Below are 16,305 nucleotides of genomic sequence, written 5' to 3' on the forward strand. Positions count from 1 at the left end.
TGGCCTCAGGCCTCCCTCCACACTTTTTTTTGTATCATGGTAGACTTCCCTTTCATGATGTCAGGATGAATGTCAGTTTCCCCAGTTTGTCTCATGTTCTCTGTGTACCTTTCTCAATCATTCTAAAAAAGGTTAGATTTAGCTCTGATTGTACCGACTCATGTTACAGGCCTCCTTAAGCCAATCACAATTCCTAGGAAGATGGAATATGCTGATTGGTCAGTCCTAGCTTGAGTGTCCAACAATCAATGTTGAAGGCTATACCCACACAGACTAAGGGAAATAGTTATTCTGTATCAGGGTGCTACTATAAAAAGAAGGAAATAGATGCTGGGCAGCAGATGTAATTGTTTAGTAGCCCCCTCATCTGCCTAGGAATCAACTGCTTAATCATCATGGAAGTGAGAGGCAGGACCATTTTTTTTTTAGACGCAGAAACATGACTTTAAGTCTACTCAAAAACTCAAGCTAATAAAAAATTCTACTTGTAGAATTATTCTCCTCCCTTGAGATTCATTATAAGTGATAAAACTGCACAAGATTTATATTGCCTCTACTCTTTCTCCTTTATCACCAAAGGCTCTGTTTTGATTTACTTGTATTTTTTATTTTTTAAAAATAAAATGAAACTGGATTTGTACCTCACTAATTAGGTACAATATACAGCAAATTGTGTAGCAAGGACAGAGTTAATAGCAGAATAAAGGAAAGGTTTTTCAATACATGTATTATTCTTTTTTCCTCTGAGAAGACATGCTTGAAACTGAATTTTAAACACTTCAGCACTGGTGAAACAAATTAATAATGGCTCAGACACCGAGGTGTTGCATATTATTCATGATCTTGAAATTATTAATGTAACACTGAGCCATTATTACCACATATTGCCATCACAGTAATTAACACATCTTATCTAATAGAATAAAGCCGTCAAATCAAACTAAGAAGTAATTAAGTTACGTAACTACACAGCTGAGGCAGAAAGATGCATGTCAAATGAATTAAAAATTGCAGCTCACCTAGGTGGTTTTGAATAGCCAAGCAGGATGATTTGTTATTTACTGCCTACTTTACCATTGATAAGTCACTTCACTGCATTATGCCTCAATCTCTATGTACTATGAAGAAACTAGAATAAAGTGTTTACTAAACTAGTGTCCTTAAGAATTATTGAGGCAGCTTCTGAAAAATCTATATTCCCTGGTCTCCCTTGGAAACAGTAATTGAGATGGTATACACTAGAAACCAAGTATGTGTATTTTTTACCCCCAGGTGATTCTGAAGTCTGTGAGATCCATGAGCCACATTTTGAGGAGAAAGATTTTCAAAGGTCCTTCTAGTCTTAATGATCAATGATGTGATCACTGGCTTTCCCAGAAATACTAGAGAAGTTTTTGTCAGAAGTTGGCATTTCCTTCATATATGAAAGGCCCATGATCCCTGTTATCTACTTATGGTCTGACCCCTCTCTTCCCTAAAACAAGCATGAAAAAAAGCAAAAAAGCAAAAGAAGAGAAAAATAACCATTTTCAGCTTTTAAGAAATGTCACTCAGCTCTGAAATTATTCCAAACCTTAACACTCATGTCCTATCATAAGTAGTAAATGAGTCACACAGAAGAAATCATAAATGTGAGGAACAATTTATAATTTTAATGAAACTAAGAAAACTCTGTAATGTATTCTTCCAAATGCCTCTTCCCTTTTAGTTCTCTAATTTCACAGAGTCTAGATTACTTATAGAGAAAGCACAAAGTCTTAAATTTAAAAAGATTACAATTGTGGTAAATTAGAAGCTAGTGGTATCCTGAGATTTTCCAAAGATCTGAGAATAGCTTGCAAGAATGTAATCAGGTTTTATTTATCAGATTGTGAGACTTAATCAATATTTAGCCCATTCTTACTGCCCTGGCTAATAGATCATTGTGCCTGGCACAGCACAGACATACTATAAATATAAAGCAAAAAGTGGGGAGGGAAGTTTTTGGTCAATTTAAATGTATAATTGCTCATGTGTAAAATGAACAAAATGAGTTATTAATTTATACATTCATACATAAAATCACCAACAAAAAAAAATAGTATAGTAATTTCGAAAGTCTCTTTTATTGCACTCTGAGTCTTCCCATGCAACTTTGACATTCATAGCTTGGTGACCATCAGAGCCTCTTTTTGAGTTAAGCAGCACAGCTGTCCAAAGCAGGGTCATCACTGCCATAAAAGCTGTTTGAGATAAAATACTGTTTGGGTCAGCATATGAAGAGATCCCTGGAAATCTCGGCTTGAAATGTGACATAATGTTCTCACAACACTGGCGGTGACACTGAAGAGGAGTTCTAGGGGTAAGGGTAGAAGCAGAGACTAGAAGGCTTGTCCAGGGACCTCTAAGACTTCACAGCATGTGTGCTGTGCAACCAGGCAAGCTCCGACATAATTTACCACCAGCTTGGCAGCACACTCATTACCACAGAGCTAACTGAGCTAACATTTAACATGTTGGCATATTTTTACCACCTCAGGGAACCCAGGTGGAGCTGGAAATAAAAACCCCATTTTAACTTTTAAAATCTATTATCTAGGGATTCACAGACGTACACTTGGGGTTTGGTAACAAGGGAGAGGACACCTGTCACCACTAGCTGGGTGACCCTGCATAAGTTACCGTCTACACCTTAGATCCTTCGTCTATAAAATGAAGACAAAATGGCAACTTAAAAAATAGAATCAAACAGACTATCGTATATAACACTTCTGGCCGAGTGACTGGGCACAAAATCAGCATGTGATAAATTTTAGTTATTACTATTATTTCATTCATTCATTCCACAAATATCTACTAAGCACCTAATATGTACCAGGAATTTTACTATATCACAGTATTTCCACAATTTGGTTATTGGAATATTCTCAAATAATTTTAATACTATTTTCTTACATTTCCTTCATTATTTTTTCCTTTTTTTATTGAGGTATAAATGACATAACATTACATTAGTTTCAGGTATACCACGTAAAAATTTGATATTTGTATACATTGCAAAATGATCACGACAGGAAGTCCAGTTGACATCCATCACCACACAGAGCTATAAATTTTTCTTCTTGTGATGAGAACTTTCAAGATCCACTCTATTAGCTACTTTCAAATTTAAGTTTTTCTTTAAATTGACTTTATTTCAATACCTACTCTAGTCTCCTAAACATCAAACCTGTGATATCACAGGTTTTATATGCCAGTTTTACTTTTTTAACACACATTAACATAACCAGAGTACAATTAAATATTTGTAAATGGTTATCCATAAATCACCTAAAATTATCAGTAGTGGGTGCAATTCACTTTAGAAAATATAAAGACAGTGTCTCTCTGTCCTCAAAGAGCTTTTCTCTTTGCCAAGCAATTCTGCAATCACATAGGGCAGGCCTAGGATCTTACTTACTAAAAAGTATTTAGGGTCCAGCTGTCAGGAAGGGCCAATGAGATGCAAGTCCTGACGGAAACGTGACTGCAGAGAAATAGTTCTGAACATGAGCAGGATTCAAAAAACTTAAGAGGAGAGCGCAGGCTTTCCCTTAATGAATCTGAAAGTGGCAAGGTAATGCAATTACCTTACTCTAACAGAGACTATCTGCTGTGGCACCCCAAGAATCACATTATGCATGCAAATCAATACCTGCTGAGAATACACTACTCCTAATGTAATAATCCCATGCATTTCTTCAGCATCACTGGGCTGTCACACAAACAACCCCTTACTACATTACATGATAGTCTCACTGGCACTGTGAACAGGGTACCATACACATCAACCAAGTTAGATCAAAGTCTCTGATAATATATACAGGAAATCTTTTCCTCCATCCTAGCTGCAAAGTACTAACAAAGACTTGAGCAGGCAACTCAGGGCTGTGCCTTTGATCCCTCTTTTAAGGCTAGAAAGAGATCTGCAAAGGTGGCCACTGCGAGAAGCTTCCTTCTTCAATCTCCCCTACCCAGGGCTGAAGGCAAGCATTGCAGCCAGGGGAACACATCACAGCCACAGCCAGAGAACATTTATGCCTTCCAGTCTCAGCATGGTAGGAGACTGAGTAGAAAGCATGCTTCTCCCAGATTATCTGTTCACTCATTTCAGCAAATATTTGTTAAGCATTATTATTTGCCAAGCATGGGGATAGACCCTAAGGGAAAAGAGATGAATAAAACCCCATCTCTGCCCTCCTGGATTTCACACTGTAGAAAGAGCGGACCACAAGCCAAAGTGTAAGTGCAAAGTACACACAGCTGGATGATGTGTGCTAAAATAGAAATACAAGGTACAGTGGGAGCCAGGCAGGGAGGTCAGAGTGAAGGAACCCCTCAGCTCTGCTTCAGCAGTTAAGTCCAGGAAGGGATCAGAAAGAAGAGAGCACAAGCAGGGATATGAAGGGATATGCTTAGTGGGGCAGGGGAAGAAAAGGTGAGGGTGCACACACCTAGAAGAAACAAGAACAAAAACTGACTACAGAAACAGCATGGCAGAATCAAGCACGACAGGCTGTTTGGGCTAAACGGAGAGGCAGGACCAGATCATACAGGACCTTTCTCAGGATGCCTGGGTGGCTCAGTCAGTTAAGCCAGTGCCTTAGCTGGGGTCATGATCCCAGGGTCCTGGGATCCCTTTCCACATCTGTCTCTGTTCAGCAGGGAGCCTGCTTCTCTCCCTGCCTCTGCCTGCCACTCTGCCTGCTTGTGCACTCGCACTCACTCTCTCTCTGACAAATACATAAATAAATAAAATCTTAAAAAAAAAAAATGGGCTTTCTCTCAGCAAAGACGAAAAGGCAGTTCTTAATCCTAGATTTATGCTATTCATTTATTCAGTTCTGTCTCAATTTTATAGTGTCAGCCCAATCTCTGGAGAGTGGCTTTAAAATCTGTCCATCCTGGGGAATTCACTGTATTCGTCAATGTTCATGTTTTGAGGACATGATTACCACAATTAATTGATATTAGAAAGGTATAGTGAACTTCATACAAAAGATGCAAAAAAAAAATCCACAAGAAATAAATAGCTAAACTGGCTTTGATAAACACACACCCACACACCCTTAGAAGTATGGGGCATGGAAAAAAAGAACAGATTCCTTTCCCTGAGTAACTTTTGCAGGGCTGCCACTCAGCATGCTTGATAATTCCATTGTAAACAAGTTCCCTTAACTGAACTTGACTTTATCAAATTTTACCTACAGGCTCTATTTTGCTCTGCAAAAGTACAGACTGGTGCCCAGGGTAGTGGCTGAGGGCTTAGAGCCAGTAAGCCTGAGGCATCACGGGCCTCACCAGATCCACTGTTTGCTTACCAAGAATCAGTGTCTTTTGTCCCCAAACTGGTTAAAGCCAGTTTTACATTTGTTGTTATAATGACCTAGTTTCTTTCAAAATTATACAAACCGGTAAAATACAAAAACAAAAAGAGTTGCCTCTATGAAAACTAATTGTTAAAAAACAAACAAACAGAACTTCTGAAGATTTTACCACCTGTTATAAAGTTATAACAACTGAAAATTCTATTATGGGTATGGTTTACTTAAAAAAGGCAAAAGCAAACTGGTGTAGCCATACTTCAGAAATGGCCTTGTTGTTACATCAACGCTTAGGGAATTAATGCATAAATGATGTACACTTTATGTTAAAATATTATGATGTGTACAGTTCATCTTTTATGATTACTTTCTTTAATGTTTTGAATAGGATCCCCAGTGATGAATCTTAATCTTGTTTAATATAGCAATTAGGGTCTGGCTTTGCCACTGACTACCTATGCGGTATTGTACATGTCACTTTAACCTTATATCCCTCAGTTCCCTCATATACTAAACCGAGAAATAATAGTATTTACCTCACAGAACTATGAATTATGAGAGATACACTTACTAATGAGTCCAAAAGCTTATCTTGGCCCACAGCACTTAACAAATGTTACAGTGATTTTCAATATCATCATAATCATCCTATTTGGGATGAGGTCACAAGAGCTTCCACTTCTAGTTTCTATAATTCTCCATTATTTACATTTTTACAGTAAGCAGTATATAATTTATGCTTGGTTAAAAAAATGTTGTTATATTTTGAAAGTGAGTATGGAAAAAGAAAGTTCTCCTTAATCTAGATAAATGAAGATGTTCAGAGTACATTAGGAAATTATTTCAAAAGGAGGAACAGTAGGAAATATAACATATTTGCTGTTTTGAGCTTGTTGGATTTGTTCGGGGAAGATGTTCCACAGTAGTATTTACTGGAATAAAGGTTCAGGAGAGAATGGTTAGATGAAACTCTAATTAACGTCTTAAATTTAAAGTTAGGATGTCAGAGGCAGCACACTGCTCTTTAGGAAAGACAAGTTGGATCACTGTGCCGTTTTACAGCTTTTGTCTTTAAAATACCTTTGACTCTTAGAACCCCAGAAAGACAACACAACATACACACCAATGGGCCCCATAAATGACCATGGCTGGACCTTTCCATGAGCCACAAAGACCACCACAGTCTTTAGAACATACCCATGCTGGAACACCTTTGTAGTTTACCACAGATTTCTAGAGAAGATTTAGTTGGTCAGAAGACTGGGCAGGAAGGGGACTCAGAAATGAACACAGGGGTGCCTGGGTGGCTCAGTGGGTTAAAGCCTCTGCCTTTGGCTCAGGTCATGATCCCAGGGTTCTTGGATGGAGCCCCACATCGGGCTCTCTGCTCAGCAGGGAGCCTGCTTCCTCCTTTCTCTCTGCCTGCTTCTCTGCCTACTTGTGATCTCTGTCAAATGAATAAATAAAATCTTAAAAAAAAAAAAAAAAAGAAGAAGAAGAAATGAACACAAGCAAAGAGGTGTGGTTCTATCCTTCTTTATTATCCCATAGACTTTTAAGGATGAGGTTGCCACAATTTCAGTATTCTATCAATTTTTCTGGGTGAGCATGCGCATGTACCCTTATGTACATACATAATCATGCATGTGTTAAGAACACTTCAGCAGGGGTACCTGGGTGGCTCAATCATTAAAAGTCTGCCTTCAGCTCAGGTCATGATCCCAGGGTCCTGGAATAGACCCCTGTGTCGGGCTCCATGCTCAGCGGGAAGCCTGCTTCTCCCTCTCTCACTCCCCCTGCTTGTGTTCCCTCTCTCACTGTCTCTCTGTCAAATAAATAAATAAAATCTTTAAAACAAACAAACAAACAAAGAATAGTTCAACAAATGTAACAAAAAAGCTTTGTGCATTCAAATAAAACAATAGCTTCTCTATTTTTAAAAAACTAAGCAAAGAACACAGATTTTTTTAATACATAATCCCTATATCCTTCCATCCTGCAGTCCTTCCTGCCTCTAACCCCTTGTTCCTATGAACCAAGCCTTAAAGGCCTACCATGACTAGCTGGATGATGAAAATCAGACCGGGGCACAGGATGCTCTCAGAGCAGTTTGGGGTTCGGTCTCTAGCAACAATTTCGTGATCAGGTTGCCTGAACAACCTTTCCTAAGCCAAAACAGAATGCACACTTTTAGCTGTTTACCAGGTGTATCGACTTTGAGAACAGCAGATGACACATCCTAAAAACTTGCGTGAAAAATTTCCTCCGCCCAAGCCTTCATTACTCTCAAGACAGTTATGCTTTATCACAATTTACTGTGGTTGGGTATTCCCCAATGTTCCAAAGAATTCATTTCCCCCAGTCGAAGGGAAGGAAAGGGAAGGAAAGAGAAGAGAAGAAGGAAAGGAATGAGGGAGGGAGGGAGGAAAAAGGTCAAAAAAAAAAGAAAAGAAAAGAAAGGAAGGAAGGAAGGAAGAAAGAAAGAAAGAGAAAGGAAGAAAGAAAAGAAAGAAAGAGAAAGAAAGAAAGAAAAGAACAGAACATAGTCTTTCAGTACCATTCAAATACTCTGGGGTCTGACTATAATACTTAGTTAATCACCTGCACTGGTTAACAAACTCGCTAACTGCCAAGACTCTTTTGTTCCCAGTGAATCAAAAGTAAGAGGGAAATTATTCAGATAATTCAAGTCTCTTGTGTGATTATTATCAATGGGTGTTTAACTACATAGTGCCAGATATTAGGCTAAATCAAAATTGGCTATTTATGTCTGGATGGTCTTAAAACAAAGTAACAGATCCCTTTAAATCTCAGTTTCCAGTCTGTAATACACAGAAATAATAATAGCATATACCTCAATGGGTTACAGTGACAATGAAAGAAGATCGTACATGCCAAACACTAATTCTAGAGTCCTTTAAGTAGGAAAATATCTGACAGTATCTGGCATACTGTGCGTTCAGTAAATGTTTACTACCACCACCACAACCACCATCACTACTACTGAGAGACAAAAATAGTTCTGGAGGCTCTGAATATTCCAGATTGACTACCCACATGGATCAATTTTATCACATAAATTTTCAGCTTGCCACGACAAGGATGTACCATAAAGAAGGCAGTCAACACTCCCTGGTTTCCAAGTAGGGAAGCACAGTACCGTTTATAAAATTTACCTTTATCTTAGTTGGGTACCATCAAATTAAAGTAAAAGCACTCATAAATCTGAAGCAGTTGCTCCTGTCACCGTAATTTGAAAACAAACAGTAGGTACACTTTCTAAATTTTGATCTACCCCTCTGATAACAGAACTCAGTAATAAGTTTCATATTTTCATGTGTAATCACAGGTGACAATCTAAGGCTCATTCATGCACCAGGGGCCCCAAAGCCATCAAGGTAAAGAATGTTCACCTATAGCTTAAGATGCTATAAATAGGCTGTGTTTGACAAAAAAGTTTTGTTGGCAGCAGTTGAGATTTTATGAATGGTTACATCTAGCAGCAGATGGACACTATAGGAATCTGACCCATCAATGCTAAGGTGCTTTTTTTGGTTTTAGTATACTTAATATTTCTGCTTACTGTTCTCTACTGATCTCTCATCACGGACACATAAAACAAAACCCCAAACATGCCCACTCACTTCCACCCCAATTAAAAAACCATGTTCCACCAGCTTTTCTCAGTATCCTAAAAACACTATGAACAGCCTGGAACTACATCATTATACATTGTATATTTGTTCTTCTGCGTTCCTCTCTTGTTAGTCCAATCTTCTGCTATCATTACCACATTTACCTTTCTCATCTATACTTTTTGATGTAAGGCAATTGGTTGAAGCATAATTATTAAAAAACAACCCTTACAGACTGCTTAGGAGACACAAATTAACAGCTTTTCCTAAAAGGGAAAACAAGTTTCCTTTGCTTTGTCACTTCCTCTCACAGAAGGGGAAGTTATGTTGTTATTGTGTTTCTACAGCAGTTCTAGATCCTGTGAGAAGTGCCAGGGAAAGAGATAAATAGGAACCCTCCACACCCCTTTCAAAAGAGGCTCCTCTAGCACTGTGCTTACACACTCTACCTTACACTCTCCCTTTGTGAAAGATACCTCATTTCAGGGAGAACAAATCAAACCAAGATTTCCCTCTTCTCGTCTTGTGTGCTCATTCTAAAAAAAAAAAAAGAAAAGAAAAAAAAAAGGACTGCAAATTGTATTCCATTTGAGGACATATAAGTGCAGTGAACCAAGTGAACTAAGCACCTAAAATAGACTTGGCTCCCTTCCACAGGTAGAGTCAGCTCCAGAATTACAATATAGAAAGACACAGGACAGCAACCTGATTGGGAGGGGAGGTTAGGGTGGTGGAGCTACACTGGAAGTCACTTTTATTTTTGCCTAAATTGTGCATGTTCCATCAGGGTGACAAGTGCTAAGGATGGAGGATGATGGGCATTACTGATGGGGCTGGGCATCTGTCCAGGAGCTTTTGGCTCAGCCACTGTGCACATGGCAGAGGGACATGTGGAAGCAGAAGCCCCAGTTCCTACCTTGATTGACAAAGATAACCAAGTCACATGCATTTCCGTTTTCTCTGCTTTGGTATGATGTGATACAGTCTTAATTATAAGAGAGAAGATAGCATGTGTTTTTGTGAGCCATCTAATAAAGGACCTAGCATCTAGTCAGCTCTTTATAAATACCCGTAGAATGGAGTCAAATCAGAGAGTGTCAGCAGAAATCTATGACAGACGGTTTTAATCACATATATGTTTAAAAGTTTTAAAAACTGGGGCGCCTGGGTGGCTCAATGGGTTAAAGCCTTTGCCTTCGGCTCAGGTCGTGATCCCACGGTCCTGGGATGGAGCCCTGCATCAGGCTCTCAGCTCAGCGGGGAGCCTGCTTCCCTTCCTCTCTCTCTGCCTGCCTCTCTGCCTGCTTGTGATCTCTGTCTGTCAAATGAATAAATAAAAATCTTTTTTAAAAAAAGTTTTTAAAAGTAAAATGGCAATACATTTTCATAGAAGAAAGATTTGAAAATGCTTATTAACAGAAACATGAAAATAAAAATCATCTTTTAAGATTTGAAAGTCATTTCTCCCACATTTTAACATTTTATAAGATCAGAAGTGATTTCTTTTTAATATCTATATTTTTTGGTCTTAAAAAAATACTGCTAAATAGGGACTACTCATACAAAAACTGTACAATGTATAATATTTTCTTAGGCCTGTAATTTTTTGTTTAAAGATTTTATTTATTTACTTGACAAAGATCACAAGTAGGCAGAGAGGCAGAGAAAGCGAGAGATAGAGAGAGAGAGGGGGAAGCAGGCTCACCGCTGAGCAGAGAGCCCGATGCGGGGCTCGATCCCAGGACCCTGAGATCATGACCCGAGCCGAAGGCAGAGGCTTAACCCACTGAGCCACCCAGGCGCCCCAGGCCTGTAATTTTTAAAAACATCTTTCTGCCACTTTTGGTAGATATCCTCCCTGTCTTCATATACATGTATTCACATTTGTATCGATAGTTGTATCTATTTTTACATATCTCTGGAAAACAATCTGCTCTTTGTTAAATAACATATCATAAACTGCGGTCCCTTTTACTAACCGAAGTTCTTTTATGTCATTTTTAATGGCTTCAGAGCACTCCTTGGAGTGAAGACTTCACTGTTAATTATTCTTGGGTGATTCTTGGATACATTGGTTCCCAATCATAAATAATACTATGATGAACATCTATAACTACATCTATATATTTTCACATGCATCCCTATGTTTTTAGCATACTTCCTGGAAGCAGAATGTCTGGATCAAAGGTAGGGAAATTTTAAAGGACAATAATAGTCCTTTCACTGAGTTTACTATATGCTAGGTATTTACTAAACAATAAGTCAGGTAATTTTTACAACAATCCATGAGTTAGATACTACTATTGTCTCCACTTTACAGATGGGGAGGTGAAGTCTTACAGAGAATGGCATTGAAAGAGCCTCTGGCAAATCTCAGAAGACCAACTGATCTGGCTTGCCCACATCTACACTAATCAACCCATAGAGAGTCAGAATTACTGTACTTGACTTGGAGTGGGAAAAGTCAACCTGCAGTGGGTGTTATAATACACCTACAGCACTATTTTAAAAGATCACAAGGCCACCACTGTAGTCTTATGAGTTCGAATACACCCTGGCACTGTGGAAAATGTTCTTTTCCACTTCCCAGAGCTGCCCAGTGGGACTGAGCATTAGGTGGTTGCAGGAGTAAGAGCAAGAAAAAGAAACCCTATGATCAGGGCATTTGAGTTCTGGTAATTTTCGATTTCCAACCAAACAATTCAACTACATAAAGTGGGAAGGGAAAAAATACAGACAACTCAAGAAGCTCGCTCTAAGCTTATAGAACTCCTCTGTATTGGAGAGGTCAGTCAAATGAATCAGACTTTAATTTCCAGTTTTAATCATTAGGAAAAAAAAAGTAATTTTTTTCAAAAACCAAAATTTATATTTCTGTTGGCTTAAGAAAAAGCACATTTGGAAAGGAAGAAACAATTTCATAAAAGACCAAAAAGATTTCACAAATTATTTCTTAAAAATACACAATAACACCATGCAGAACTAAAAATAAATTAAATTGCACTGTATATGAATTTTCCTGTCCTCTCTCCTCCCACCCTTCTTCCGCTTCCATGTTATTCAGTACGTTCTCCCAAATCAGGGTGTCTCTATAGCCCACTAACCACACCCCAAAATCATCCATTTCTCTTAGGATTTCCTTGGGAGTATCTCAAATTTAGGGCTGGCATGTGAGTTACTTAAGAAGCCATGGCTTTATGGGTTAGCTAAGCAGATGTGTAGCCTCCAGGCTATGCCTCTGAGGTCTCTCCTGCCATCTGTATCCAGACCTCCAGCGGATTAAGTACTAATATTTTGGCCCAAAACAGTAACAGAAGTTTGTCTGGTCTCATGACTCTGTCATCAGGATTACAAATTGACCTGGCTCATTTCCCAAACTAACAAGGTTTGGAAGACTCAAACGTTACCAATGAAGACTTCATTCAAAATATGCCAAGAATATGTCAACCCACAACACACCTCCTGGGTTTTATAAGAAATCAGCCTGACTTTGAACCACTATTATCTTTTCTGCCTGAAAAAAAACCTCAGGGGTGATATGAATACCTCAGGGAGGTATTCAGTCAAGAGGATGTTACTCTGGGTGGGTATTTACCTCCTGGAGTTGTAGAATATATTGATCAAGAGTTTCAAATTTAGGTATTCTAAGAGTACATAAAGTGTTCTGGGCAGTTTGGCATTCATCTATCGATTATACAGTGCAATACAAGAGAATGTATTGATTCTTTCTAAGATCTCACTCCTCTCACTACTAATCGGTTTGTTTCAGAGAAGAGACAGTGTGAACTGTGTTCAGAAATCTGACTAGTCCATGGGGTGCCTGGGTGGCTCAGTGGGTTAAGCCTCTGCCTTCGGCTCAGCATCCTGGGATCGAGCCCCGCATCGGGCTCTCTGCTCACCGGAGAGCCTGCTTTCCCCTCTCTCTCTACCTGCCTCTTTGCCTACTTGTGATTCTCTGTCAAGTAAATAAATAAAATCTTAAAAAAAAAAAAAGAAATCTGACAATCCACCAGAGCAGATAGAGTAGAACATCAGGATCTGATAGGCCCAGGTTAAATCCCCAATACTTGCAATCTGTGTGACTTTGGCCATGTTATTCACTCTGGCTCTCAGTCTCTGTGATAAAGGGACAATGAAACCCATCTCAAAGACTTAGTGTGAGGAGTTAATGAGACCTATGTGAAAATTGCCAAAAGCAGAATAGGGCTTAATACAAGTTAATTCTCCTCATTAAAAAACAAGACAGGTCGGGGGGTGAGGGGTATTACACTTTGTCCTTTTTGGCTTTGACTTCTTCCTTTTTTTTTTTTTTTTTAAGATTTTATTTATTTGACAGAGAGAGAGAGAGAGCACAAGTAGGCAGAGGGGCAGGCAGAAGGAGAGGGAGAAGCAGGCTCTCAACTGAGCAGGGAGCCCAATGTGGGGCTTGATTCCAGGACCCTGGGATCATGACCTGAGCTGAAGGCAGTTGCTTAACCAACTGAGCCACCCAGGTGCCCCTCTTCTTCTTCTTTTTTTTAATCAAGTTTCTTTCTTCTATCCTTCCCCACCACACAATTTGATAATGGAGGCGGATTTATCTATCTTTATGTCTGACTGTTTATCCATTAAGTTGAGTCAGCCTCAGCAAGAAAAATAGATAAGAGAATGATACATAGAATGGTAAATAAGAGAGATTAGACAGATAAGTAAATAGATCAATCATATAAGCAGATACCAATATATAGATATAGATATATATTTTTATTTTCACAAATGATAGGCAAGGGCATTATGAGTCATAACAGTGCAAGATGGGAGTCACCAGACCCCAATCCCCCATCAAATGGAACTTGATGTTGAGGTGATATCAGACTGGAATATCTGGATGTCCTAGCAATTAATTCAAGCAGCCAGTCACAAAAATCAACACCTGCCCACCAGCCTCAGGCAGACTAAATTTTGCCTGGTTCAAATTAGAATCTGCCCACTGAGCCAACAGAAATAAAGCCAAGGGACAGAAAATTTCCTCAGAATATATGCTTACCTGACTGGTTGGTGGTAGCCATTTTCAGTGCTATGTGTGAAGCTATAACAGGGAACCATTTTTGATGTGGGACTAGAATGTGACCATGTATTTTAAAAGTGCTGATACGGGGTGGGGTGGGGGAGGACTGCTATGATAGAAAAGAAAGGGTCAGTGTCTTGAATGAGCACAATAAAGGCAGTTAAATTTCTGTAAAACCTAATCTATTCTAGCTATTAATAAGGCTGCCTCGCTCCCCCTCTAAACCTGTATCTCCTATTATTCCCTTCAGACTAATAGGTATACAGCAGTGAGCTTGCGAGATAGGAAAAGTCTGTTTAAGAGCCCAAGCCAGGCAGACCATCTGTCAGCATGATTAATGTGCTGGTTAACATTCAGTTGTCTTTCCTTAGCATGGCGAATGCATCCAACACACCACCTTTGTTCAGCTACCGAATGGCTGGGCCAAGACCAGCAATGCACTTCGATCCTTAATGACACTGTGGGGTTCTTCATCTCCCCAAACCTCTATTAGGCAACCTTCTCAGCTGGGAATTAGAAAAGGAAGTTGGTAGCAAAAGTGGCAGCTGCAGCAACAGCAATTGTGACTAGGGCCATTCTGTGAAATCACCTTAACATAAATACATTTTTTAAATGGAAAGTCTGAGGTACCTGGCTGTCTCAGTCAGTAGAGCATATGACTCTTGATATTGAGGCAGTGAGTTTGAGCCCCACGTTGAGTGTGCAGATTACTTTAAAAAATAAATAAATAAAATGGAAAGCCTATTTCATCCACATCAATTCAGCATGCATATACTGAGTACTGAAAGTCAGGATTATAGATTAGTTTGTTGAAAAGTCAGAGAGAAATGGGTTTGAATTCTGCCTCTACCAACTGCAAACAGTATAAGTTTGGAGAAGTTACTCAACCGCTCTAAGTACAGTGGCTTCCTTTAATAAAGACTGCCTATTAAAATAATGCTTGTTGAGCTCTTAGCATACAGCACGGCATACAGTAAATCTCAATAAATGATAATTATTATTGTAAAAGCATTGAATGGATACTGGCATCTACAGGCAGACAAAATGCTATCCCAGTCCCTAAGGAGTTAAGTGAAAGATGCCAAAGTAAACAATTCTAACTGCAATAACGCAGCTGTGAGCAAGGCCAGGCTCTAAGAGTTATAAAGACCATGATGGTAACTCAAGAAGAGATTCATTCCAATTTGAGAGACTGAGCAGGTTTTTATGGAGGCAATCACACCTGATCTGAGATTTCAAAGATGGACAGAAGTGAAAGAAACGGAGATGAGAGGAAAGGCACTATAGACAGAGAAAGCTGCACCACCAAAGAAAGGCATGGAGGGTAGACAGAGCAACAGCAAGTGGACTTGTAAGGCTGGTGTGTGGCTGTCGACATGGATAGAAAAGTGGGCTAGAGCCTGATTAGAAATCTTTGAATTTTGTAGAAAGGAATGGGGCTTTATTCTGTAAGCAATGGAAAGCCATCAACCATTTCAGGGTAAAGGAATTGTCTGCCAAGATGAGATCAGAGGGGATAGAATTTTTCCTTGGCTCTGGTAGGTATTAAGAATAACTATGTAGGGGCGCCTGGGTGGCTCAATGGGTTAAAGCCTCTGCCTTTGGCTCAGGTCATGATCTCAGGGTCCTGGGATCAAGCCCCACATCGGGCTCTCTGCTCAGCAGGGAGCCTGCTACCCTTCCTCTCTCTCTGCCTACTTGTGATCTCTGTCTATCAAATGAATAAATAAAATCTTTGGAGAAAAAAAAAGAATAACTATGTAATTGAATGGATTTGCCAACCACACAGCAAGAACCTCCCACAAGGGAGAAACTCTGACCTCCATAAATAATAGCTAGAGTATCCAATCCTATTCTGGAGACTTTAGAAAGGTTTGCTAGCAAACAGGCAAGATCCTAAGGGAAAGAGGAATTGTAGTTAAGATTCACTAATGCTAATAGTTGGTTCCACACTCAAGGCAGGTCCTCACAGGCCAAGTCAAGCAGAGAATTGAGGAAATTATGTGAGCAATTCAGATCAAGGAAAGTCACTTAGTCCTTACAGGCTTCTATATTCAGAGGAGTTTGTAAAGCCAGCACAGTGAAGCCAGTCCCAGTAGCAATCACGGGCATGAAGTGGGTTGTGAACTTACTCCAACCTACTCAAAGCTCCACCAGTGGTAGTCAAAGGTACAGAAGCATAAAGGGTAGGACAAGACTCACAGTGGCTATGCTGATGGGCAGGAGCAGTAGAGATGGTTCTGGTAGGTGTCCTGTCACAGCAGCCAGGGTGCAAAAGCAC

The 16,305-nt window shown here is 39.5% G+C and overlaps 1 protein-coding gene across 4 annotated transcripts in view; it reads right to left on the reverse strand.

Annotated features, from left to right (window-relative positions):
- KCTD16 (potassium channel tetramerization domain containing 16) overlaps positions 1 to 16,305 on the reverse strand; it is a 305,143-nt gene that overhangs the window by 153,397 nt on the left and 135,441 nt on the right. The window lies entirely within an intron of this gene.

Source organism: Mustela erminea, chromosome 3 (genome assembly GCF_009829155.1).
Source record: "Mustela erminea isolate mMusErm1 chromosome 3, mMusErm1.Pri, whole genome shotgun sequence".
Lineage (NCBI taxonomy): Eukaryota > Metazoa > Chordata > Mammalia > Carnivora > Mustelidae > Mustela > Mustela erminea.